At 42.6% G+C, this 24,471-nt stretch overlaps 1 protein-coding gene across 9 annotated transcripts in view; it reads right to left on the minus strand.

Annotated features, from left to right (window-relative positions):
* The window catches only part of TANC1 (tetratricopeptide repeat, ankyrin repeat and coiled-coil containing 1), a 212,151-nt gene that overhangs the window by 161,429 nt on the left and 26,251 nt on the right, over positions 1-24,471 (minus strand). For 7 of the 9 annotated variants that reach the window (XM_081141752.1, XM_081141748.1, XM_081141751.1 and 4 more), the window contains exon 2: positions 23,345-23,432. The exons of the other annotated variants lie outside the window; for them this stretch is intronic. The gene's annotated coding sequence lies outside the window, so the exon portion shown is untranslated. The remainder of the gene's footprint in view (positions 1-23,344; positions 23,433-24,471) is intronic. 9 annotated transcript variants of the gene reach the window in all.

Below are 24,471 nucleotides of genomic sequence, written 5' to 3' on the forward strand. Positions count from 1 at the left end.
TTTCTCTGGGAGGAAACCAGGGGACGCAGGGGACAGGCTCTGTCCTCCCCCCAGTTCAGAGACAGCGCAGCTCTCACTAGAAACCTCCACGGACCAGGTGGGCACCCCGGGTCAAGTGCGTAGTTTCCTCCGAGAGGCCTCACCTCCCGTTCGGCGACGGCCCACGAGGCTGCGGAGCGCCCGGCCCGGCCCGGCCCGGCCCCGCCAGCTCGCTGACCTCGCTGGAGGCTTTAAGCATTCGCTGCGGGACAGCACCACCTGCTGAAGGGCAGCTCAAATACCTGCGGCGGCCTCCTATTATTCGCTCATAAAAAGGATCACCTGCCACTTTACTGAGGACTCTGGCAGCCAGGGAGGGAACCCATCCATCTCGCAGCTGCTGCCAGCACGTGGGCCAAGCTCCTTTCATTAAAGCGCACCTCAGCAGAAAAGGCAGGCTCCTCGTTTGTCCCAGCACAACAGACAGACACGTATGAAAGAGTCTCCATCGCAGCCGCAACATGCCCACTGCCAGACAGACCCTCCGCCCAGGGGACCCACGGCCGTGTGTGCCCTTCAAAGGAGATGCCACAGGTCACACTCACACATACTTTCTCTCTGGCCTCTTCTCCACCTACAGCAACCCACGTGTCACACTACTCTGCAGAGGACGGGGGGGTGAGTCCTCTCTGAGTTTAAGACCACAAAGGCATCACTGTAAATTACAGAGCTGCAGAGGTCCCGAGGGGAGGTGGCTCCCCGCGAGAAGGACAGTCCCTGCAGCCTGTTTTTGTGGTGATGAGATCACAGAGCTTGGATTCTGTGTTTGGTCCTACATGGGTTTTAAGGGCCATATTCAGTAATTACAGAAAGGAAAAAGGGAGGTCAGCGAGACCAGAGGAACTCTGGGTGGTGTTTGAGAAGTTACTTATAACTACAGTTAGATCACTCACTGACCAGGCTCAGAAGAGAAGCTGTGCCTTGAGTTTTCATAGTTTTTGTCCTTCAGAATCTAGTTTTTAAATTAGCAAAAAAATGGAACTTTTTACTTTTTTGGTTTTGACATTCCTCCGTTCAAAGGCCTTTTCAATGCACAATGCAAAATGTAGGCCCAAGAAAGTCTCGGAAAAGAAGCATTATACCACAAGGTGTCTCAGGTAAAATGCAAAAGATGACAAAATGCACTTGCTGAAGGGTTTTTATGGAGCCTAAACCCAAGAGTTTAAAGACTGAGTGAAGACCTTCAATTGCTTTTTATTTTCAGATCTAATTTCCAATTGGCTCAAAAAAAAAAAAAAGCCTTAAAATGCTTTTGAGAAGAATTATTAGGGTTTACCTCCTGATCATCACTCTTTATCAAGGGTGAACAGAGAGTCTTCCAAGTTGTTTATCCAATAGAAGTAAGTATTCACAAAAATTTTTTTTCTCTTAAGTATCCTCCTAAAACTCTAACATTGAGCCTCCTCAGACCACAAACAAAGACTGTGTGTTCATAGTCCGAAGCATGTGACCATCGATTACATGTGACAGTCAAGTCCTCCGGATGTACAGGGCCCTGCAGCACTGATACTGAGCCTCCAGAAAGTGAGGCTCAAAGAGGTCAGACGGCGTGAAGAAGCCACTCAGTCACAACCTGCTGTGTCTCCAAGCTCGTGAGGAGGCTCCAGTCACCCTCAATTGTGTGGACAGAGTGGAAAGCAATACCCCAGAAATCCTAGAGCAAATAAAAGCTCTAGTTTTTGTTTTGTTTCATGTTGAATGCTGGTGCTTGTAGAAAACAGGCTTAAATAAAGAAGGAAGATAGTAAGGAGAACTCTGGGGATACAGCTCATGCTTGAGACATGAGTAGCAAAAGGCATTATTTAAAACTACCTATTTCTATTTCCAATCTTGAGGCTTCCATTTTCCTCGAGACAGGTGTACTGCTAGTACCTGTCCTATTATATCTATCAACTACCTCAGGTGTTTCTTCCATCCTAATCACCCATCAGACTCTCCTGGGGAGCTTTAAAAATTCTGATGCCCAGAGGAATTAAAACAGAATCTCTGGGAATGGGGCCCCAATTTTGGTACTTTGTAAAGCTGACTCGCTAATTCTGATGTATAGCCAGGGCTGTGAACCACTACCCCTGACCTATTCCAAGGGTATGTTCTTTTATCTTGGGTGGGAGGGAGAACAAATACAAATGGACTGGGGAAAGAGCTGGAGGCAACTGAAGTGAGCAACAACCTGCCAGTGAGGATCACTGGGGTAGGTGCAAAGTGTGGCCTGGAGGTGCCCCCAACCCCTGAGGGAAAAGACAGGAGTGGGGTAGACTGGCTTGTTCGTTACCTAAGGAAGCCCTGGCTGGCCCCTATCATTCAGTTGGCAAGAGGTTTCAAACCTCATCTGTAAAGAACATTCCTTTGTCAAGTGTTTACTATGTGAGAAGTGATACAATATGATGGCTTTCACATGTGAAGAAACTACTAAACTATTTACCACTATGATTTCGCTTGGTTCTTCTAATAACAGCACTAACAGGTGTTTTTCTTTTACTGACAATCCATATTTTCTTGCTCACTAAATCTGACAAAGCATACACTCACTATAGAATTTCTGCCCAGAGTTACAATGCCCAAAGCACAGAGTTTTCCTAGGTATAAAACCAGCTGAACCCGAACCTGATTTCAATTAGCATCGTGATGTTCTCAGATGTGACAATGACTGGGTAAGAGAACCTGCGTGCCTGGTTGAAGGGCGAGGACTGCAGGAACACTGTTTCCAGCTGAGGCGCTAATTCCGCTTTCCCTTCCACGTTCCATAATTCCTAGATTTACCTGCTCTCTACTTGTTCTGTAATAGAGTGACAAAAATCAGGCTGTCCACCTTGGATGCCTCCTTCCAATGTCTGTCTCTCATGGGGGAATTAATCAGCTTTGCCTTACTCATCCTTTGCCACCTGTACCAGGGTGATCTGGGCCATTCCTGGGCACCACCCCAAACTAAATAAAGGAATCGTCATAGCTGGAGTAGAGCCCAAGAGTCTGCATTTTAACCAATCACACAGACACAACAAACAGTCTGTGGACCAGTCACAAACCCTCATCAATTCTGCCTTTGAAATGGGCTTATCTGATGTCCTGCTAAAACTGCATAACTGGGGTTTCATCAACTCACCCTCCGCGTCAGTCTCCCAATGTACCTAGTTCTGTCCAATGTGTACTGGATTGAATGACCACTTACTCAAATACCACTTGGATCGCACACTGCTGGCTCCATGTTCCTGACTCAAGTCATGCTTCTGTGAACTCACATCCGATGCAAAAAATTTCTCTACCACTTTCAACTGAGGGTTTCAGGTCTGTTAGTTCTCTCTCCCAACTGAACGTGAAGCTTCGTGAAGGCAGGGTCCCAACCACCCCTCTACATCTTCCAGAGGGCTCAGTACATCTTAGGTTTTAAGAAGAGTGGTTGACAGACCCTGCCTCAGTCCCAGCTTTTTTTTCATTCACCTTCTTCTCATTTTCCCTGAGAACACTTTCATTCTTTCCTTTCCACTCTAAATTTGGCAAGGGTGGGAGAGATTTGCATACCAGTGGGAAAAGGGGGGAAGACAGAAGTCATAAGCTAGCAACCTCAACTGTCCAGAGAACAGCTAGGAACCAAGATTTAGTCTTTCCAGCTGCCAAAATCTGCGACTAAATGCATGCACAATTCAGAAGAGAACTTCCCAAGCTCTCCAAGCTCCATCCAACAGCTCTTTCCCAGGCTCTCCCCAGAGCTATTCTACTCCTTCTTTAGATACAATTCTAGCAGGAGAAATATTTGGTTTCCCAGGGCACCATAAATTAAGAGGGTGGAGAGGGAGTGCTAGATCAAGGCACAATGACAGCCCTGAGAAGCTATGACTGACAGGAGACAATTTATAAATCCAAAACCATAGATTACAGGCTGTTAGAGTTTAAATAGCCTTTCAATCCCCCAAAGTGTCCAAGGACACCAAAACAAAGCATTTTGAAACAGTGCAATTAGGGGCTCTGAGATTACCCCAGGCACAAAGAAAGGTTATTTCACTTTCAGTGGGTCTCTAGCCACTGTATCCAGGGGGAGAAGATGCCCACAAGGCCAGCCTCAGTCCGTAAGACCCAAGTGTTCACAAAAAAGGAGGGACACCGTATCCAACTGCAATGCACTATCTCTGTGTGGTCTCAACTAGCCCTGAACCACAGGGACAGACTTTCAAAGGCAGGCACACAACCCTCAACATTGCCATTCTGATCAGGAACCTTCCACCTCGCTATTCCCAACCTCACCACACACTTCTCACTTCTCATCTACCTTTTCTTGTGGTATTTGTGAAGAGATCTCCTCACCAGATTAGAAACTTCTTTGAGCAGAGAGACTGCAGCTTTGTATGGACACCATGCCCCCAGCGCCATACCTCACAGCTGATGCCTGTTGTCCCTTGGCCAGTTCAGTCTGTCCAGAAGCCGTAAGGCCAGATGATTTTAAAGAGGGAAGCATTTAAATGAGGGAGGAATTTAAATGTGTGTTTTATTTTTATTTTTTAATTATTTTTTAATCCTCACCTGAGGATATTTTTTCCCCATTGCTTTACAGAGAGAGAGAATGGAAGGGGGGGAGAGAGAGAAAAACATTGACATGAGAGAGACACATCATTTGGTTGCCCCTCTGCACATGCCCTGATCGAGCCTGCAGCCGAGGCACATACCCCTGGCCAGAATCGAACCTGGGACCCTTCAGTCCACCAGCCAACGCTCTATCCACTGAGCCAAACCAGTCAGGGCTAAATGAGTGTATTTTTTAAAATAGCCCACGCGTTTCTATAACCTCTAAAGGTATTGTTTTTCCTGCTTTCTAATGGAGTTAAAAAAATAGGTTTAAACAAACAACAAGTGTTGGCAAGAATGTAGAGAATCCTCATGTACTGTTTGTGGGAATGCAGACTGGTGCAGCCACTGTGGAAGGCAGTATGGAGTTACCTCAAAAAATTAAAAATAGAACTGCCTTATGACCCAGCAGTTCCACTTCTGAGAATATACCTGAAGAAACCTGTGACACTAATTCGAAAGAATATGTGCACCCTTTGTTCACTGAAGCATTATTTACAATAGCCAAGACTGGAAGCAGCCCAAGTGTCCATCTATGGATAAGAAAGCTGTGGTACATTTACACAAAGGAATACTACTCAGCCGTAAAAAACAAGGAAATATTACCCTTTGTGGCAGCATGAATGGGCCCGGAGAGTATTACGCTAAGTGAAGTGAGCCAGTCAGAGAAAGACAAGCACCATATGATTTCACTTATATGTGGAAACTAATGAACAAAATAAACTAAACAACAAAATAGACACAGAATCATGGATACAGAGAACAGATTGACAGCTGTCACGGGGGGGGGGGGTATGGGGGCTGGGGGGAAAAAACCTCATAGACCGGCAACACTATGGTGAATGGCAGAGGAAAAGGGGGGTGGGAAATAAGGAGTAAAGGGGGACAAACGCTGATGGAAGGAGACTGAGTTGGGACGGTGAACACACAATATAATGTATAGATGATGTATTATAGAATTGCACCCCTAAAAACTATGTAATTTTATTAACCAATGTCACCCCAATAAATTGAATAAAGAAATTTTTTTAAATAGGTTTAGCCCTGGCCGAGTAGCTCAGTTGGTTAGAGCATCTTCCCGATACACCAGGGTTGCTGGTTCCATCCCTGGTCAGGGCACATACAAGAATCATCCAACAAATGCATAAATAAGTGGACCAACAAATCGATGTTTCTCTCTCTCCCTCTTCCTCTCTCTAAAAATCAATCAATAAATAAAATAATAAAAGAGAAAGCCACCTCTAAAAAACAGGTTTAAATGTTAGATTCTGTGATTAACAGGGCAAGCTTCAGTTTATCATGGAACCTAATCTCTATGGGTCATAGAACCAAGGAATAAATTCTGCACCATTGCATGTGCCTTTCTGAACCTCAAAGGTTAGGGTGAGTTTTTCCTTGATCTCTACAGCAACCTAACCTTAAACAGCTTCAATCATTCATCTATTCAGAAATGATACTGGGTAACTTCATATTTATGTCTTGATAAGAAATAGGACTCAAAAGTACTGATTTGCTTTGAGTTTAGTAAAGACGGTACTTTAACAAATTTTACTCATAGTTCTATAATATAAGGTTATGATTTATACTTGGAATTTTTTATCTAAACTGAGTTAAAAATTAAATCTATTTCCAGATTCCCAAAAGTAACTCTCAGTCTTGTTTTAAGCTCACTGGTAAATATGCCACTTACACTCTAAGATCTGGTCATTTACAAACAGGGTACAGTGACTCACTAGGGTGCTGAAACTTCTCTATGGTTAGGTCTAGGCTGCCCAGGACTGCCTGGCCTGGTGTTTCCAGCTTCCACAGCCCTTCCTCCCCACAGCTGAAGCCTCTTGACCCCCGCCCCCACCTTCCCCTCACTGGCTCAATCCAGTGGGAATTTCTAGAATAGAGATTTAAACAGCTCGGGCCAAGTTGCTCTTGCTGCTTAACAGGCCCTGACCCTGTGTCTAGTAACTTGATTTCTTTCTCCTGCATTCCACAGGCCTAGCTCACCCTCTCACTCAGTTATGATAACCATGCCTGAGTCCATCTCTTGATAACCTGCAAGTCCCGCAGGGCTGAGATGCTGCCTTATCTTGGCAATCCTCCAGGGGTCTGGAGGTCTACCCTGCACTCACATGGGTGCCCATGTCAGGCCACTCCGATGCCCTGGGCCACCCAAGAGCCCCATGTGCCAGTCCACTAGCACTAAAGACACCTGCTCTTTCCTCCTGGCACACTGGACTTCCTCCTCCCAGCTACAAATACCAAGTCTGCTGCCCCTAGCATATGTCTCCCACCCCTGGGCGGGGAGTTCCTGGCCCAAATTGGGCCTCACTAGGAAATGACTCAGATCACAAGAAGTCAAGGGTCCCTTGGCCAGAACACAAATAAGTCACAAGATCTGGATCCTACCCTATCAAAAATTTAAAGCCCAGCAACAAAACATCAACAAAGCAAGAGAAAATAGGATATTATCTTGTCCCTGAGAACAACACCCTCATATTAACAGGGCATGATGAAGCCACAGCACCCTCATTCTCTAGTTCTAAGGTAACACCTGAAGACTGCCAGAGAAATGACTGCAACTGTGTCTTCCCTGGGTAGAGGGGAATCAGAGGGCTTCTCATAAACCATTTCAAAGCTAACACCCATGACTACTGAAATTATAAGTAAGAAAATAACCAGATAAATACTTCTCTGCTAGGAAACCAAGTCATCTTCTAAAACCCTCTTAACAAAGCTAAATGTATATGTATATTTTTATCAATATCCTTTAAAAAAAAATCAGACATTACAAACTAGCTGACTAAACTGTCAGCCACTTCAAAACAACATGCAAAACAGCAACCTTCATTTTATGGTCAAAGCTTATTTTTGTAATAGCCATCATTTTCCATAGAATTCTAGCATTTTCTGCTTTCTACCACTATTCTGTAGAAAGACTTTTCCCCCTTGGCTTTATATCTTTGCTTTTTGATCTTAACGATCCTGAAAATTCCAACTTTGCAATTTTTTTCAGTCCTGGGAAGGAAAAACACAGTCATTTAAAAACCAAAAGCAGTGTCAACACTTCCTCAATGACACAGCTGCTATGAGTGACCAATGAACAAAAGTTTGTTTTGCTTTTTTCTTTCTTTCTTTTTTTTTTCTGGAAAATGATGACTTCTCTTTAAAATAATTCTCCAAGTTACTGAACACATGGTCAACAACAGTAAGGCATTAGTAGAGCAGAAAGCACTACCTAGGATCAATGACTCCAGACAGAAGACCCACTCTGTATGCTATACATGAAACACGAGTTCCATATTATAAGCCTAAAAAAAACCCAACCAAACAAAAAGTAGGCATGTGATTCAGCAATCCCACTCACTTCTGGGTATTTATCCAAAGGAACTGAAATCAGGGTCCCCAAGAGATATTAGCACTCCCATGTTCATTGTAGCACTATTCACAGTAGCCAGATGTAGAAGCAACCTAAATGTCCATTGGCAGATAAATGGGTAAAGCATATGTCGTACACAAATACAATGGATTATTATTCAGACTTTAAAGGAAATCCTGTCACATGCTACAACATGGATGAATCTTGAGGACATTCTGCTAAGTGAAACAAGCCAGTCACAGAAGGTCAAATACTAGATGATTCCGACTCAAATGAGGTATGGAAGATACTCAAACTCATAGAAGCAGAAAGCAGAATGGTGGATGCCAGGGCTGAGGGGAGGGGTAAATGTTCAATGGCTATAAAGTGAAGCAAAATACAGAAGTTCTAGAGATCTGCTGTACAACATTGTGCTTAGAGTTAACAATACTGTACTCTTAAAAATTTTGTTAAAGAGTAGATCTCATGTCATATGTTTCTTTTACCATGACAAAAAAAAAAAAAAAAGAGGAGGAAACAGGCCCAGGATTTTAGATTATGCTGGTTTCCAAGCTCCCAGTCCTTCTACTGCTTCATATTGCCTACATGCCAGAGAAATATAAACAGCACAGCACAGATCAGCACATGATTAAGGGCTAGAGTACAGGGTAGGAGGAATGATGAAGGGACAAGAAACTACAGAAGGCTCAAGCAGTTGAGGAAGCACCAAGAGGAAGGCCACCTAGGACGCCCTGCATGACCAAGCTGAGCCTGTACAGACTGCAACAAGCCTGGTGTCTGAGTCCAGACATAAGCCAAGGAGGCATGCTAGGAAGTAGCTCTCGAAGCCTGCAGGGGTAGTATGTAGAAAAAATTCCACACTTCCAACTCATGAACTAACACTGACAGCTAAAAACAAGCAAAATCAAAGGAACCGGTCAGCATACCCTAAGCCATTTATAGCCTAGCCTTCAGAGTTTGAATGTTTTCCAAATCCCAGGAAAGGCCTTGCTATAGGACAAATAAGTAATATAAAAAGTTGTGGGGCACAGCTCTTCATCAGGGCCAGTCTGACTTAAAATAATCAGGAATAAAACCAGAGAAATTGTGTAACATTTCTAAAGAAAGGAATAAAAATATTAGACTAATGCTCCATTTACCCCCTAACATTCCTGAAAAATTAGGAATGCTAAATAAATGAATCTTTTAGATAATGAAACTTTAAGCATAAAACCTGTGTTAATAGGGGACATATGTGCCCGGGTCAGTGTTGCTCAGTGGTTAGTGTCAGCCCACACACTGAAGGGTCTCGGGTTCGATTCCGAATCAAGGGCACATTCCTGGGTCAAAGGTTCAACCCCCCCCACCCCTGATCAGGGCAGTATGGGAGGCAAACAATTGATGTCTCTCTCCCTCCCTTCCTCCCTCCCATTCTTTCAAAAATCATTGGAAAAAATATCCTCAGGTGAGGATTAACAACAACAACAACAAAGATGGGGAATATCTGCATACAGACTAGTATTACATAGATATAAGGGAACTATCCTCATTTTGCTGTGTGATAATGGCATGGGGGGGAAGGCATCTTTCCTTATCATTTAGAGATGCATACTGAACTCCTTAGAACTGAAGAAAAACAATGCAGGGTTAGTAAAACAAGACTGGCAAAACGTTAGTATTTGTGAAGCTAGAAGATTGATATATAGCAATTCATTATGTGCCTCACTCACTACTTGCATGTTTTTGACAGTTTCTATAATGACTTTTAAAAGCCCCAGGTTACCCATTTGGAATAAAATTGTCCCAAACATTTACTGCCCAAATTCCAGTTCTCTGATTAGCATACACAGTTATCTCTCTACCTGGAATGTCCTTTACTCCACCCAGACAACTCCTATTCACTCCCCAACACCCTGCCAGCTTTCTTCCGTTCACTCCAGAGCAGAGTTCTCGGTCTCCTCTGGGCTCCCACCATATCACATTCTTCTCTATTATGTACCCCATATTACATGATCGTATATTTGTATATGAAACCATGTGCTCCCCCTATTCAGTAAGAAATATGCCCAAGGCCAATACACAGTATGGACCAGATAAATGTTTGGACATTAAACAAGACGTAGCCTGGAATGATCATTAAAACCCGGTCATGGTCCTGCCAAGGGATCTTAGGAAGGCTGGTCAGGCTGCACAGCATGAGCTCTTCCCAAGCCGATGTCCTTGTACTGTCAAGCCTACCGACTTCTACAGCCTGCGTCCACTTCTCATTTCCAGAATGTCATTTCTTAGGGACAGAAACCCCAACAGACATCAAAGTTCACACTTCAAATGGCCTCCAGATAAAAGAAGAGACCCTGGGCACACACTAAGGAGAAAGCTGCATATAAGACACATAAAAGAACTATTCTGGATGGAGGGCGTTTCTGCTTTCCAAACCGCAACTGTGTTCGGGATAACAAAATTGCCGGGTGATGATAATTGTGCCTGTGCAATATCTCCATCTCCCTCCTGAGTAACAGACTGCTAAGAGCACCAACTGGGAAAGCGTGCCATTCTGGCCACTCTCCTGACAAGCAGTGTCACCTCAAGGGAGTCACATCACTTCCCCTCCACTGGCCTTCAAGTCTTCAATGATCAAAGGAGGAGAACCTCCTAAAGGCTGTTGTAAACAAGTAAAATAACATATCTCCAGGGCTGTCAAACCAATTTTTAAGGAGAAGAATTCTTTTCTTGTACAATTTCGAATGATAAAAAGATACTGATGTCTCTATTAATTTCTCTAGGAAAAAATTTCAGCTGTCTTCAGTTTTTAATTTTTTACATGGGAGTTTATAAGGCCCCTCTCTAGTGCTCCAAATTTTGACTTGATGGCCTGTAGCACACACCCTAGCCCTTCATTACACCTCACTCTACTGTTTCTCCTCCTCTTGCATGTGGACATTACGGTGAAGTAGAAAAGACAGGGACTCTGAACTCACAATAATCTGGAGTCTTGGGCTGGCTTGCCAATATTTTTCCTACACTTTTTTTATTTATTTTTACTTTTGAGTGTGTGTGAGACATTAAATTTGAAAAATAAAACATAAATTTGGCAATTCCTTCTGTTTTAATTTCAGATGTATTCTGTTCAATTTAAATAAAATTAAATTTTCTATTTTATTTTAAACATCTGCAGTAAATTTCTAGATGGTAAAATTACTTTTCCATGTGTTTTTTTAAAATTTTGTACCAGAAGCATAGATTAGTTTTGACATTAGGAAAATAACTTTTAAAAAGAAAAGCCTTAATAATTTTCAATTGAATGAAAAAAGGTCCACACCCTGCCCTCCAGCTTCATCAGACACGGATTTGAACCACTGACACCAAAGTGTAGGCAAAGGGTCAAATACTAGATGAATGTGATGACTACCATATCACTCAATATGTAAATGACCTGTTTTAAGTTAAACATGCTCCTAAAACTCTCACTGACAGTATCAGCTGTGAGATGATCAGATCATTTTGTTTAGGGTCCTGCACTAATGAGTAAGAACTTGAGTTTCTTTTCTTAGACTCTCTTAACTCCAGACTCCAGGCATCTCACGAAGTACAGCAGACGGTCCAAAACCACATCTGTACTAGCAAACCATTTCAAGTACCCTGGTGGTAATGATCCACAGACGCTGTATATATGAGTGATAACACATTATTACACATTAACCTAACAAGCCCTGTTTTCCCACAGATGATGGAAAGCTAAAAGTAGAAGCACTATGGTGTCTAGAAAAAGACTTAGACCAGAGGAGGCCAGTAAAAAGGAGACACTGGCTACACCACACAACAGATGTTATGTCTATATCACTCAACAGATGTGCCTAAAGGATTCTGGTTGTACCATAAAACAGACACATGATCTTGGACTAATCCCTTAAATTTGTTAGCCCTGACCAGCTTCAGATGCAAAGACAGCAAGTTAGATGTGTTCAAGCCCTTCTTATTCTAAAATTCAATCTAAATCCACATATTCTTAATTGATTGACTATGAATTAAATAAGGTGTGTAAAATCCTTAAATAGTGGCTAGCATGCCATAAGCATATCATAAATGCTGGCAGCCGTTATTAAAATAAGGAGGTTCAGTTCTCTGTGTGTTATACACAGCATACATTTGCATTTCTTTGGTGGGATTTTCGAAAGGCAAAAAACACATACACTTTAAAGTCCTATTTTAATCAGCATTGTTAAATCAAAGGAGCCCAAAATGAAACAATAAATTACGAAGCTCTACATGAAAGGATATAAGCCTCACAAAACCGACTGGCTTTGTTTTGTTTTAAATTAGACTCTCAGTGAACTCTTGGCAGCAGGCGGGAAGAAAGCAGGAGTGCTGGAAAGACTGGCTGGCTCAGCACGCTCAGCACATGGTTACTGGAAACTGCTGTGTGGAAGTTGCAGCAGAGATCAGTAAGACCCTGCCTCCGGGTCCAAACAATGGCAAGTGATGAGTGTCCCTGGGCTACAAACTGCGGAGTGGCCTGGATAAGTGAAAGGTTATCCTGAAACCTCCAGAGCAAAGGTCTCAAGCTAGTGGCTATGGGTTTGATTTTTGTTCATAATTGAGTTAGGTTGCCCACACGTGGAACTCGACAGATCATCCATAAATAAAGACCTCTAACTTCTCTTGGAAACGTGGACGTGCCCCCAGTATTGAGCCCGCATTCCCACTCAGCAACAACCTGCACTAGTTGAGTGGCACCTTTTCCACCAATGCTCCCTCATTTAACCCCGACCCTGGGGCTGGGGCTGGGCTGCCATTTGCCATGAGCCCACCCCCTCACTGGCTGGGGTCCGGTTTCCTTTGCCCACTCCTCCTGCGTGTAATCAAGGAGCTGCCTAGTGGCTCAGGCTCTGGAGCAGAGACCACTGAGCTGGAATCTCTGCTCTGCCACATACTAGCCATGTTATTATCTTCAGCAAGTAATTCACCTCTCAGTTTCCCATCTGCAAAACTGGGGTATTAATAGCATTTACCTCATCGGGCTGGTGTGAGGGGAAATGTGTTGTTAACTGCAAAGTGCTTAGAGCTGTGCCTGATACAAAGCAACTGCTCTATAAATATTAGATGTTACCTCTTTCTGGTCCCTGAGGGCATATGCGTTTGGAACTTCTGTCCTAGAGCTTTAATGCTCTAAAGTTACATACTAAAATATTTTATGATCAAAAAGAAAATGGCATATGGCAAAAGCTACTCAGATACAACTTAATTACTAGGCCCACTGGACACAAAGGACAAATATATGATTTCACTTGCATGAGGTACCTAGAAGAGGCAAAGGCAGAGAGACTATAGAAAAGAGGTTAGAGGGCGGAGGAAGAAGAGAAAAGAGAGTTAGTGTTTCATGGTGCGGAGTCTCCTTGGGGATGAAGACGTTCTGGAGATGGATGGATGGTGGTGATGACTATGCAATAATTTAAATATACTTAATGCCACTGAATTAGTCACTTAAAAATGGTTAAAATGAACATTTTTATGTATATTTTATTTTTTCTAATGTTTGTGTGCATGATATGCCTGTCATTGCTCTTTTTAAATAAAATTTATTGGGGTGACATTGGTTAATAACATATAAGTTTTGAGTACATTTGTGTAATACGGTATCTGTATTTGTTGTATTTTAGCACCATTTTTTTTTAAATGAAGTACTAGAGCCAACACAATTTGGTCTTCTGCTACTTGCTAGATTAAGTTGTTAATGATTGCAAAGACCCCAGATGCACTATAAGCTCATGTTCTCAAAAGCCAAATATGCACTGCATTTCCCGTAATAGTTTAGGAAGAACAGTGTTAACTATTTTAACAGCTGTGCAGCACAACAGTAGGCTTTCTCCTCAATCTGGAGGGCTCGTGGGAACGCATCTGCAGCAAATATGGTACGAGGCCGGTGGGATAGACTTTTATACCTGCCTACACCAGTCGGGCTATTCTTCCTTCACTATAAAATGCTCCACAGACACCTCATCCTCTCTTTTCTCTCAGCAAATATATAAAACGGGAGGCTTCCTGCCAAGCACTATGTCACTGGCTACCTGTGAACTGTGGGATGCTCGGCAACCATGACAAGAGGTTTTGATCTACACACCTGTTGAAAAATAGCATTCGAAACACACACACCCGGAGCCCTGCCAGGCACGAAAGAATGTCCCAAACCATTTCAATGACAGTCTTATTTTTAAATTTCTACATACTGCTACTTTCTATGGTATCTGTCCTCTATTAAAAAAAAAAAAAGTATGTAAAATATAAGCAAATTTAAAAGGATTTTGAAAACTGCGTTTAACCTGAGAAAAACACTGCCCCCCAAAGGTATATCCGGTAGGTATTTGTAGTCTTCCAACTCAGAGCCACTGCAAATATTTCTTTCCAAACATTTACAGGACCCTCCCCTGCAAGTTTATAATCTTGAGTCAAACTGCACCTAGCCCTCTCTAAGAAGAAACTGCACTACACTTGGAAATTTCTTAAATAAACTGATGACTTTAGGGCACAAATGTTTGGCAAGAAAGATCCCTTTAAATATTACCGAAAACTCAAAATTCAACACAGAGTAATATGTTGTTTTATCCATTAAATATTACCTTCTGAGGACCAACTCACACTTAGAGCGAGAGAACTACCTGGTACCTTGATTTCCACTGTTGCCAGATAATTAAGAGACCGACTACCCAGGTGGCTGTATGTCCTATATTTAAACCCTCACAAACACTGGTGATCATTTTCCCCTGCTAGGACAAAAAAAAAGTACTCCAAAAAGGCTAACAGGGAAAAGATCATAGGCAAAGTGCACAGTTTATACCTCTTTAAAACCAATGTGTACATCAAATGACAAGTTATTTTTATATTCCAGGGATCAAAGGGGGAGAAGATAAAAGTTTTTAAAACTCACTGAAAAAACAGCCTCAAGCAAAACTATCTCCATCTGAGAAATGGCTTCAGTCTACCAGCCAGCATGGCAGGGACCTGGGGCGGAGTTGCTCTTTCTGTTCTGTGAGTAGAAAGCTTGGTCTTTCCTGTCAAAGCTGCATATGAACCAAACAACCAATATTAAACAGGGCTGGGAAAGTTGCTGAATTACAAGACAAGAAGACAGTGTGACCCCAAGATCTGCTGCTGTTATAAGCTGAATTGTGTTCCCCCCACCCCCAAAATTCATGTTGAAATCCTAACTCCCAGTACCTCAGAATGGGATTTTATTTGGAGATAAGGCCTTTAAATGGAGTATTCAAGTTAAAATTAGGTCATAGGGTGGGGCCTAACACAATATGACTGATGTCCTTATAAAACGGGGAAATTTGAACTCAGAGGCAGACATGGACGAGGGAAGATGATGTGAAGAGACAGAGAAAAAAGATAGTCATCTACAAGCCAAAAAGGGAGGCCTAGAACACACCCTTCCCTTCCAGCCCTCAGAAGGAGCCAGCTCTGTCAACACTCGATCTGGGACTTCCAGCCTCCGGAACCGTGAAGCAATACACTTCTGTTGTTTAAGCCACCCAGTCTGTGGTACTGTGTCACGGCCGCCTTAGCAGGCTAAAGCAGCTACTTACCAGCCGTGTGGCCTCAGACTCGACACAACCCAGTCCTGCGGGGCCGCTCCTACAGAGTAGATAGGAGACAACACCCAAACCTCTAAAGGCTATGGAGCCTGTCAGCGTGGTTTCAGGCACAGCGGGTTACAGAAGGAATCTAAAACCCTCTCCAGCCTCTCCTGCAAAAACCTTACCACCTAGCTGGCACAGAGAATATAGAATGCATTGCAAATTGACCGCACTGCTATAAATCAGGGCCAAGGAGGTGTTTTATTTTAAATCAGATTATTTCCTTATCATTCAACAAGCAAAATAGCAGAGCCAAATTTTAAGATAGGACTTTTTCCCAGGATAAACAGCAAGTACATCATTAACACTCTTGCGTTCAGTGAAGTTCAGGTACATCAGGATGTGTGATCCTCTATGTCTCACCCCCTTGGGACACAATTTTACTGCCCCAATATGACGTAACTGCCCCGCTTTGTCCACCAAATAGGATACCATTAGCCTTCAATAATGTCAGCCTGTTTCATCTCCCTAAATACATAATTGATTTTCAGCATTTTATGCTCCAGTTACCATCCCAAAGCAGACTGGGACAAGTTCACATTTCAAGTGCCCCTTCCTTGAAAGTATAAAAGCAATGATCGGAACAAGTAACAATCTGTCTTCAACTTTTTTTTGGAGGAGTCATTTGTTTACCACCTTTTCCAGTTTCTCTGCCACTCACATATATACCCCTCATGTATGAGAAAAGACACAGAACCTAATCAGCCTGGCTGGGAACAGTGCCACGTATATGATGAGAAATGGCCAAAGAGAAGAAGGAACCGTCTTTCTTTAGAACCTGAAAGAATAGCTTCTTACATTCCCAATAGAAACAGATTTAGGACCAATGTCAAACAAAAAATTAAAAGCTTAAATTTCCCTAAAAAAAAAAGTAGAGCTATATATTTAGGTCATTTTATTTTTAACCACAGCCTTCTAAATGACCTGAATATCCCAACATCCACTCTAAATGACAAGTTTTGCAATTCCTATGAATAATTTAGTTGGGAAAATTTGTTTTACTTATTGAATAAAAATGTTACTTCTGAAAATGACAAGCCAGTTGCCCAGAATAATTTTCAGTCTGAATAGCTTCCATTACTCTTAGCAAAAAAATGGCATGTGAGGGGACAGAACAACTTTAAAACTGGGTCTCCTGCAGGGCAGAGAATTCAACAGCCAGATGGAAAAGGGGCAATTTTTGTTTACCTGAAATTTTCCATCTATTCACCATCTCTCAAAAAAAAAAAACACAACAAAAAAAAACTAGACGTACGGAGGTATTTTAAAGTTCCAAAGCATGTGTTTGAATTCAATTTCTGAAAGACACTGCTATTAGCACAATCAAATGCAGTGACTTTCTTAGGACATGGAGTGAGTAATCTATGCCAGAGTATTTTACTTTGACTTCCACTAAAATGGAAACAACAACCACATCAGCCTCAGCAACAACAATATGGTTAGTGGCTTTTTCTGTTTTGTTTTTAAATCCAACCTCACTCTTACAAAACCAGTATCTCAAATAGAAGAAAATCAATGTATCCAAAATGTTGTTGGCCTTGGGAAACAAAACAGCATTTATTATTGGTGGGGAGCAAAGGGGAGGGGGGATGGATCTGCCTGTTTCCTGTTTCCTTTTATTTGGAGAGCATGCCTCTCTGGTTTAGCATCTGCGTCTCTCTGGGTCCCTCACTCCTTCCTAGAAGTCCTTGCAGCTTGGGAACCGAAACTGGGGTGAGGGGCCCAGCTATTCTCCACTTTTTGGGTGCCAACCTAGCCTCTGGATGCATACATTTCTGTCTTCTTAAATATTCCGGCTATATGGGCGCAGGCCTCCATGTCCAGCGCTCCCTGTGAGCAGCCCAGCAAGCCTGACTACTGTGGAATTCAGTATTAGGAAGGAAGCCCATTGTTGACCATATTTAAGTCATATTCTCCAATATTAGTTCTGTCACTAAAAAAAGTACAGTTTGAATTCCTGATGTCTTCTTTCTCCTGTCTCTATCAGAACTAGTTCAGAACTCAGACTTGCAGGAAAACCTGGGGTGTCATTTACTAGCCCTCCTCAAATCCCAATAATTCAAAAAAATGAGTTTTTCCTCTTTGAGGGGTAGAATTTGATATCTTGGTATCTTTAAAAGTTTATTTTACTTCTAAGTAACTTCTCAGAAAATAGAACAATTCTAATACCCAAAACACTGACTTTCTTCCATTTCATTCAAAACACAGAAGATCACTGCTACTATTACTATGACCACTTCCCATCATATTCCAGCTCAGCTACTCACTAGCGGCAGCTGAGTGAACCTGTCCGTTATTCACCCTCATCTGTAAAATGGAAATAGTGAAACCCCTACCACATGCGTACGATTTACAGTGAATGAAATATGGATTAACTATTGCACGTAATGTACCTGGAACACACACATAGGTCGTGTAGCATAATGTCACCTCCCACCTTCACCTCTTCCAAGTGGACATTGGAACCAGAAGGGCTCTGGGAGATTATTCCAATAAACCTTTCTTCTGCCTTTAGATGAGGAAATTCAGATCCAACGTGAGCCAGGGATCTCAATTTTTGAGTGAAAAAAGAAAAAAATTTTTAAAGCTTTCATTCACTTCTACTAACACATAGTTCCAATTGTTTCTTTCCCATATCCTTGAAATAGAACTGACAGATTATAATCTGAATGCTAGGAGCCACGTGTACCAACAATGGGGAGGACTCGCAAGGTTTACAGGCATGCCTGCCACAGGCCAGGCCCTCCACTACCGCTCCCACGGCTTCTCATTCAAAGGGTAAAGAAGGGCACGTTGCATTCATTCCCCTAATGAGTCATGTTTCTGAAGTCAGCATAACTTTTCCTTGAGTCACTCTTAGTGAGGTCACTTTTCTTAAGGTCTCACAGCAACCCCAAATCCTTACTTTATCAGTTTCTAATTCTGTCTCTGTCACATCTAAGTATTTGCCAGCTATCACAAGCCACAAACTCATCAACTAGTTATTTATGAGAGTGAATAAGCCTCTTTTATATAGAATTAAGGACAAGAATATTTACTACTGGTATTCTCTGAATGATACTATAACTATCACTTATGAAAACTTATCCTATCTTTTAAGAAAGTTCCTAATGGAATGAAAGGTACCCATAAAGGTCCATATTTCTACTGGTTCTTTACTATCTGGCCACCTATTTTCAGAGGAGGCTTTTCCTCTCTTATTGTGAAATGCTCTGCTGAATATATTGCAATAGCACTTAAGTATTTTATTTATGGATAATCAATAAAATGCCATCACTGTTGAGATGCTGTCAAAATCCACTTTCCGTTCAGTACTAAGTACACAATTCTGCATTATCTCAAATGAAGTGTTGCCCGAATCTATCATTTATTTCTCCAGCCTGCTTTTAGTTCCTCCAGAAACAATTATTTGAATTATTCTAAATCTGTCTGGAATTCCCAATTTATCTGAGTAGTTAAACCCAGTCCCAGAGATCAACAGAAAACTGCAGGTGATCAATCTACCCCAACCATCACCCCAAATCCATTCATATTCATCCCTACTCGTTGGTCGGAGGTGGGCATCGATGCTGCCAGGCTGGCGAATTCTACTTTGGAGAGCTGCTACAGGACTCTCCCCAGGTACACAAACAGTGGTTTATTAACTTGATAGTCTCCCTTCAAATGATCTTTTAAATCCAGAAGCAGGTAAAGTATTTGACAATCTTAGAAAATGTTAATTTATGGGGAAACTACGACTAATTTACCACCAAATATTCCACAATAATGACAGTAGGTGCCCCACTACAGGCTCCCTGTTCCTGCCTCTCCGGAGACTTCGGCAGCCTCTTACCCTAACCTCTCCTGAGGACTGTGATCAGAGTCTCCTCCTCGCTGCCCTTTCATCCACCCACAGCTTTTGCCAAGGTCAAGTCCAATGATTTCACCTTATTTCCATTTTCTCACTTCCAAACGATTAACTTGACTTCCTTGCCACTCCATTCAGGTCTATTCCTTTCAAATAGCTGGAATACTTCTAAAATTTAAAAGCAATTTTGCATACTTTGCATAAGAACTATATTTTTTCCTCCAGCATGTCCAGCATAATCAGTTATGAGGAAGCGTTTAGACCATTCTAACAGGGACACTTTATTCTGTAGGAGTGTGACCACCTCCCCAACATTTTCAAGCAGATGGCCAGGGAGAGCTTTCTAGTTTATACCCCAAAACATCCTACACTCAATCTGCCTGATGGTTTACCTCTCTGTCAATTTCTCATCCACATATCAGTCCAAAATTCTAGCAAACCCTCCCTCAAAAAATGCCATGTGCTTTCCCTTCTAGATTACTTTCAGTCTTTCTAAACCAGATAAAAAGAGGGTACAAGATGATCTGATGGATATAGAAAGAAAATATTAGAATGTCTAATCGTGTTTACTTGTCTCATTCTTTTATTTCTATTTTTGTGTATAAATGCAAATAGTTTATTAGTAAATAATTTGTGATTATAATTCATAAATATATATACGCTGTAGGTATGAGCAAAAAGTATTTTATTGCTAAGATTGCTGCCAAAAATATTTAGACTACTGGGCTAAACAATAACACCTTATAATACATAATTTTGGTGCTCTATGGACAGCTCTTACTAAAATGTTTAATTCTAGTTGTTTGGCTAGTAAAATATTTTGTATTCATGTAGTGTTCATATGGTAACATAATATTTTTATTACTACAATCAGACCTCACTCTTGGCTTTCCTATTAGAGCTCTGAATTATATTTTCTCATTCAGGTCTATTCGTAAAGACAGTCTTCATAGTTTAAAAAAATGTTTTAGCCCTGGCTGGCATGCTCAGTGATTAAAGCGTCAGCCTGCGCACCAGCGTGTCACAGGTTCGATTCCTGGTCAAGGGCACGTGCCTGGGCTGCAGGTTCAATCTCCAGCCCCAGTTGAGGCACATGTGGGAGGCAACCAATTGATGTGTCTCTCACATATGGATGTTTCTCTCTCTCTCCCCACACCCACTCCCTTCTACTCTCTCTGAAAATCAATGGAAAAATATCCTCACTCCTCCAGTGAAGATTTTAAAAAAAAAAATGTTTTAGTCTTTACTTCAAAATTAAAACCAAGTAAACAAACATCCTTTTAAAAATAAATAATGCTTAAGAAAAATTTTCAAACAAATATCACACTTACAAGGTACAGGCACTATTCTAAGTTGTTTCCCATTTAGTCTTTATAACATCATAATTATAAAATTATATAATACTAATTTTAATAAAATTAATTATTGAATTCGTATTTTTAATCGATGGAGAACTTTACTTTGTGAAACTCAAGACAACTTTAAAGCCGCAGTAAACAGTGTTTTCAAGAAAAGGTTCTGAGGATGTTATGCTCTGTGCCTTCCACTTTATCTACCCACTGCCAAGAAATCCCAGTCATTAATGGTGTGGCCTTGGGCAGGCCATTTAACCTCTCTGTGCCTCAGAATCCTTATCTGCATTCAGTTCATTCACTGAGTACCTACTCTGTGCCAGGCCGTTCTCGGCTGGGGGATACAGCAGTGAACAAAAGACAAGATCCTGTTCTCAAGGAGCCTATGAGATAATACCAGGAAGGCACTTGGCCCAGAAGATAACCACTCATTATGATGTCAGCCATTATTATTTTCCCAAACTAAGGGCTACCTTAGTGATCATTATCTGAGTCCTAGTTTCATTTTAAGGGAAATCCCACTTGCCTTATTCTACCTAGCCCCCAAATGTTTCTTAGTTGGAGAAAAAGGGCAGAGAAGGGGACAGAAATGATTCATCAGACTTGGTGCCAGTAAGCGTATTAACTCTCTACCTTTCCTTGAAAATTACAGTTGTAAAGCTCAGTAGATCCAGCCAGCTACTGGGGGTAAAACATATTAGGGCCAGGGACCAGGTTTTGCAGATTACTTTTGATGGAGAGCATCCTGCTGCACTGGATCCTCTCAGGACTGGGTTTGTGATGCTGCTGCTGAAGGTACATTTACTCCTGGAGGTTGCGGCTGAGGTGCTGCTGTGCATCTGACAGCTGCAACATTTAACTGCAGAGCAACCGAATCCCTAATGATGCCGGCTCCCAGGCTGCCCTTCCAGGACCTGCTATGAGAACATCTCTTTATTTATTCAAAATTATTATATAACTGCAATCACAGGCCATGCTCTCCACGGTCACCACCGTGACACAGAAAGCATTGCTCCAGCAGCCTGCCTTTCAGTACTGAATCTAAAACCACCCTCAGGAGAATGAAAGAATTCTGCTGGGTCCAAAGTAAACACGTGAAGTAAAATGATAACAGGAACTCTCAAGAGAGCACTTCCCTCATAAACAGCTTAGATCACTTCACAAACACCTCACCAAATTCAAATATCTGAGCAGGCCAGCATCTCCAGCCAGGGGTCACACATGCATGCCATTGGCCACCACTGAAGACAGGATACACCTCAGGAGTTTCAGGTTACAACCTCAAAAACTTCAGGAGGAGCCAGGTCAAATCTACTTCTGAATATATGTATTTTATGCCATTCTGCTAAAAAGAAAGAAAATCTGCGGCAAAATGTTTACAGTTTGCTGATGGGCTACGAAGCCAGGGAGTTGGCCATGGTCTGACCTCACCCTTGGAATTTGCTGTCAGCACTGAAAAAAGTCAATCCCCCGCACCACTGCCACCATCTCCTCCCCATATTCATGCCCCTAAATTCAGTGTCAGGTTTCTGATTTCAGACTTAATGGGCAGCAGGAAGGACAGAAGTTGAGGAGGAAGTTGAGAAAGGAGGTACAGGCTGAGCCCCATCTCTGCACTGTCCACACCTTTAGCCCCTCCTCCCACTGTGAGTCTCAATCTGGGAAGAATCTTCTACCAACAAGACTGTCTGAAGAGGAAGACACCCTCCCCCCCCCGCAAATACTGGGCCCTAAGCTTCTCTGGAGCCCCCAACCTTCTTCTGAGACCAGGTCAGTGTTACCTGGACTTCCCACCAGTTCCCTCACAACTTAGGCCCAGTCCAGACACGGGAGGACCATCCCTGCATCCAACCTCCCATCCCTGCAGTCCTGCTGCTCCCTCTCCCCCTACCCTCCTCTCCTCATCCAGCATTTTCCCTCTTACAGTCCTCCCTCTACCAACAACCCCCTCCCTCTCCCTTTCCCTCTCCACCACAGCCTCTGGAACCTTCTTTCCACTGTCAAATTCCCTAGGGGTTACTCCGAAAGGCTTTGGAGTCAGAGGGATGTGGTAGTGCCCAGTCTCCACCAATTTTCTGGATGCCTCACCTTGGGCCAGTTGACTAATCTCTTCAAACCTGAGATGCCTTATCTGTCTGACAGAGTTTAAATGAAAAATACACATAAAGCATTTAGCAAAATCCTTAGCATACATTCATATATTTAATAAGTGCCAATTTTGTACCAGAAAAATGTTCCATAAGTGGTAGCAATTACCATTTTCTCCCTCCATCACTTTTAATTTTTTATTGTGATAAAATATGCACATTAAATTGATCACTTTAGCAAGTGTGCACCTCCATGGCATTAAGTACATTCACACTGCTGTGCAGCCATCACCACCATCCATCTCTAGAACTTTCTTAGCTTCCTAAACTGAAACTGTATCCATTAAACACTCATTTGCCAGCACTCTCGCCCCTTGTGACAAGGCCTCTCTCCACTGAAGGGTGCTGGCTGAGCCCATTTTTCCAACCTCATATGAAACTCACCCTCCTTTGAGGTTCTCACAATTCTCACTGTTACCTACCTATTTTGGGTAACTTCTGCTGTTCACTGGGAAAAAAAGAGGGTGAGGGACTTCGTTCTCAATTTTCTCTTCAGACAGAGGTCAGCTCCTAAAGACACAAGAGCACAGGGGTGAGGGAGGGGGTGCACAGAGGGGCCTGGACACCCCAGATTAGAATCCCATTATTTATTAACTGTGTGACCTTGAGCAATTAATTACTTAAGCTCTCTGGATGTTAAGTTTCCTCACCTATAAGCGGCGATAGTAACAGCACCCATTCACAGAGCTGCTGTTGAATTAACAGTTCGAAGCACTGGGAGCAGAGCCCAGCACACAGCGCTGTGACTCCAGTTCCTATCATCTCACTGCTCCTGAGCCTCTAATCCTTGGCTCCTGACTCCAGGCAGCCATTCCCAGGGCCACACCTTAGAGTCAGAGGGCACAATTCAATGCTCTTGCTTGACGACCAACCGTAATCTCCTATTTTTGTAGTGTTCACAGCCCCCTCACTCCCTGGAGTGGGTCAGCTTTTTCATTCCCTAGCAGGACTCTGCCACTGATGATCTAATTCACTCCCCTGCCACACCCTCCATGCTCTGCAACCCTCTTGTCTCACTTGTTAGAATCAATACCACAACTTGGCTTCTCCACACCTGAATCCCAGACCCAAAGTTCCCAGAGAAGTCGCTCTACTCACAGAGAAATGCCACTACATTTGAATGTCTCCCCTCACTCCCCCTCCTCTGATTCCTTTAACTTCTGCAAACCTCACTTTCCCACTTCCTCTGATTGTGTCTTTCCCTGAGAACAGAGGCTACATGATCCACTGTGAATCCTCAGGGCCTGGGACATGGGCGGAGGGGTAATAACTATTGAACAAATTAAAGGGTGAGCATGATTTATTAAATGTTTTATTAAAAACATGACCAACTGCCCAGCCAGGCATGGCTCAGCGGTTGAGCATCGACCTAGGTAGGATCCAGGACATGGCGGTTCAATTCCCGGTCAGGCCACATGCCCAGGTTGCGGGCTCGATCCCCAGTGGGGGGCATATAAGAGGCAGCCGATCAATGACAACCCTCTCATTGAAGTTTCTATCTCTCTCTCCCTCTCCCTTAAATCAATAAAGATATATATTTTTAAAATAG

Source organism: Miniopterus schreibersii, assembly GCF_964146895.1.
Source record: "Miniopterus schreibersii genome assembly, chromosome: 7".
In the NCBI taxonomy this organism is placed as follows: Eukaryota; Metazoa; Chordata; class Mammalia; order Chiroptera; family Miniopteridae; genus Miniopterus; species Miniopterus schreibersii.